Source organism: Convolutriloba macropyga, chromosome 4, assembly GCF_964194025.1.
Source record: "Convolutriloba macropyga chromosome 4, txConMacr16.3, whole genome shotgun sequence".
Taxonomy (NCBI): Eukaryota; Metazoa; Xenacoelomorpha; order Acoela; family Convolutidae; genus Convolutriloba; species Convolutriloba macropyga.
Genome location: NC_134471.1, coordinates 81,782,045 through 81,786,320, shown reverse-complemented (window position 1 = coordinate 81,786,320; position 4,276 = coordinate 81,782,045).

Sequence of the window (4,276 nt, the reverse complement as noted above, 5' to 3'; positions counted from 1 at the left end):
ACTAATTTGTATGAAATTTAAATTCACTGGTACACTACAATAACGATAATCGGTATCATATTATTTGTTAAGCTTTTAATTTATCGTCTACCAGTTCAATAGCGTCTTTTTTACAAACAACTATGAAGACTGTGTTTAGTTTGTTAATATCAACACATGCATCTGTGTGTATTTGTTGTTCTAGTGTTTGGAATTCTGTAATAGTTTCGTTACAAGGTGTCATGTCTTTCAACAATTCAAAATGTTTTTCTCCCCAAAAGAGTTTTACTTCTTGTCCGGTTTCTGTTATTCCTTCAATTATGAATAAATAGTCTCTAGTTGAAACTTTACAATCAGTTGTTGTGATACTGTCGTTGTCAAAATGTATATGACTATTTAAAGGAAACTTGAGCTGAGTGAAATGGTCTCTTTGTACTTTTATTTTTATACAAAGCTGGTTTTTGTTTAAAGAGTGCATAAACTCTGATGCTGCTAACATTGGTGGTTTTTCATCACAGTGATATGTATAGTGGTGTGTTAACCGCTCTGAAAAGAAATTAAAGTAATTCAGTTTACCTGTGAGGTTGCGTTGTTGTGCAATTGAGTGTTGTAGATAAACTTGTATTCTGAAAGATGAATATTGAAAAATAGTTTATCTTCTTTTTCAAGTTTGATATTATAGAAACAAAAGAATTTTGTTGAGATAGAAAAAAAATTTTTGAATGATTGAAAATAGAAAGTTTTTGAAAGTTGAGAAAATTTTTGAATTTGGATATACAATTTCTGTTTTTCAGCTTAGCTGAAATTTTTCACAATTTTTTCAAATTTTTCAAGTCAGTTTTGCGGTTGTGGATTGTACGAGGCAAAATCAGAATTGTGATTTTTACTTTCTTGTTTCTGGTTCTCTACAATGTTTCTGACATTTACATATCTTCCGTTTTTTATATTTTGGTTGTTAAGTTGTCAATTTTAATAATTACTAGGACTAATTAGAATGTTAGTTTCCGATTTCTTGGATCGGATTCACTTCTGAAATTCTCCAGATCTTTTTGTTCTCAAGATGTTGTTTATTCTTTGTAATTGGTGTATTTGTATGAAGTTTATTATATTTGATGGTAGTTGGCGTGTTACCATCATGGTATGTTATGGTAATTAGTCTGATGTTGGTGCCGACTTTGTCGTTGGCTTTTGTTTTGAAGTAGCTTCTTTTGATCATTGGCATGGTTCGTGGCGTCAGTTTGTACCAAGAGATTTGGTGCAAAAATGACTAGTTACTGAAAAGGTATTATTGGTAATTGGATATGTTGTTGCAATCTTCTGCAATTTTGCAACTTTGTAATGTGAATTGGTAGTTGGTACTAATGGTACAAAATGCTTTGTTTAAGAATCATTGACGTAATTGAAATGTTCTTTCAACTACTAATGGTCTTGGTAAGACCAATCTTTTTGTAATCACCATCTGTCTATGGTGTTGGTAAATGTTAATTGGTCTGACATTTCACTTTTTGTTACTAATTGCGTTTGCAAAGAGACAGTGTGTCTCAGTGAATTGTTTAACATTCTTGTCATCTTCTTATGGATGTTGTCAATTTTTAAGTTTTCTTTCATTAATGATGTCTTTTATTTATGATGTCTTTGTTGGATTTTAGTGATTATCACTAATGAGTTATATTTTCAGTTATCTCTAATTAGGTGGACTAATGATGTGTATGACGTTAGTTGAATGACGTTAGTTGATAACGTCCGCTTGTCACTAACGTCCGTATTTTCACTAACGTCCGTATTTTCACTAATGAGATGTATGACGTCCGTATTTGGTATGACGTGTGTATGTATGACGTATTCTGTTCTGTGCAAAAAGGTGCACTGCGGGTTGACCGTTCATAGTATCGAAGGTCTATTTATCCGAATGAATATATTTTGGTTCAAGTTTCATTTGGCCGAAGGTCAGATAGCCGAATGTGTAATTATGGATGAAGTACGTGTATGTTTGGATTGTGAATGGGTATATTATCCATTTATGAGGATATATATATATATATATATATATATATATATATATTCACAGATAACGTGTATGACGGTTAATGTGTATTTTAGATCCTGATGTGAGAGATTACTGGATGGCTGGTTGGAGATTACTGGATTAATGTTATTGCGTGTTATTACGAGGATTGTTATTACATTACATTCTGTTATTCTCGTTACATGACATAGAATTACATTGTTATTCTCATTACACTCTGAATAGAAGTTATTCTTTTGTTTAGGTGAACATATTCGTTTATTCGATACGTTACTCTATTTTTAGATGTGTTTCCTTTTATTAGACCGTACTCGTTATTTTTAGCTTCCGTTTCTGTTACTAGTTTTTATCATTTGTCCTGTTATTAATTATTTGTTGCTATTTTTTACTCTTTTCCTATCGTTGTTGTTTGTTATTTCTAGTCTCTCCTTTTTTATATTTATTAATGTGTGTGTGTGAATGTCGACTTCTTCAAAATATCTATTCCATTCCGTGAGTTGGATAGATCCTCAATCCTGTTAGAAAGGATTTGACTATTTGTTCTCTGATTACTTGTTATTTGAATATTTGTTGTTTGTTTATTGTTTACTGTTAATATCAATTATTTCGAAACGTCTATTCCAGTTCTAAGCTAGTGAACATCAAATAAAATATACCATTTGTGTTTTGAATTTTGTGTTTTTGAATATTTGTTTATATGAAAAATTACCTTTTTGACAATCATAGTTGATGTTTCAAGGGCTACTATCAAAACCGATTTGTTTTAGAATATCCTGTATGGATATGTTTAATTTATTATTTGTTGTTTGAATCTTTGTTATTTGTTTTTATTGATGACAATGGTTGTCGATGACAGTGGTTATCCGCGATAATGGTTATCGATGGCAATAGTGGCTGTGTGTCTGGGTGAACGTTTGCTAACTGATGGTTTGTCAGGGGATGTATCTCAGAAGATGTCAGATAATGTACGTGTAAACTTCCAGTGTTATAAAACAGTTTGATCGCCTTTATGTTTTTATATTTTGTTAATTTAGATGAAGTATTCACTAAAAGGTGTTAGAATATTTGGTAATGATTGTTCCCAAAGATATTTGTGAAATTCATGAAAGTTGAATATCGGGGTTTATAACTTGTCCGAAAATTATGATTATGTATATATATCTCTGGGTATAATCTGTGCTATAGTTGGTTAGTGGTTAGGTGGTTAATAGCACCTTTTAGTACTATTCGTTTTTAACTCCTTTCATGTCTTTTTGTAGTATGTTCTGTATTAATTTAGTTATATTTATCGTTTCGTTTCTAATATTTTTAATTCTGCACACAAGGTTCGGGTTAGGTATGTGTGCCCGTAAACATAGTGAATGTACATAGGGATGTACATCGGAGTGTATACAGTGATAGATTTATTGTTGTGATCTGATAGATTTTTCGTAGTTCATAGAGGGTATTCCGAATACTCTACGAGGATAATTTTTGAAAATTGGTTATATAAGATAGTATTGGAGCATTAAACGGTTACGAAATTTATCTAGTAGTTTTATTAATGGTAGCTGTATGCACGGATTATCATAAAATAACTTTTGGTATCGTCTATCAAATGAAATGAGTATTTTATAATGTTAGATATTCACGAGTATGCGTGTAATATGATATTTACTAGTGGTGATAGTATTAGAGTGCGAGTATAAAAGTTGAGACTCCAGTCTATAGTGAGTTAATTCACGGTCCGTCTGTGTGTGAATCCGTTAATGTTGGCCGTTACAAATACATTGAATAGCGTTGTATTAATATGGGTTATTTATTCTAGTACGGATTATTAATTTGTCAGTGTGAAATTGATTATTATTATTATTACTATTACTATTATTATTATTATTATTATTATTATTATTATTATTATTATTATTATTATTATTATTATTATTATCATTATTATTATTATTATTATTATTATTATTATTATTATTATTATTATTATTATTATTATTATTATTATTATTATTATTATTATTATTATTTTATTATTATTATTATTATTATTATTATTATTTTTATTATTATTATTATTATTATTATTATTATTATTATTATTATTATTATTATTATTATTATTATTATTATTATTATTATTATTATTATTATTATTATTATTATTATTATTATTATTATTATTATTATTATTATTATTATTATTATTATTATTATTATTATTATTATTATTATTATTATTATTATTATTATTATTATTATTATTATTATTATTATTATTAT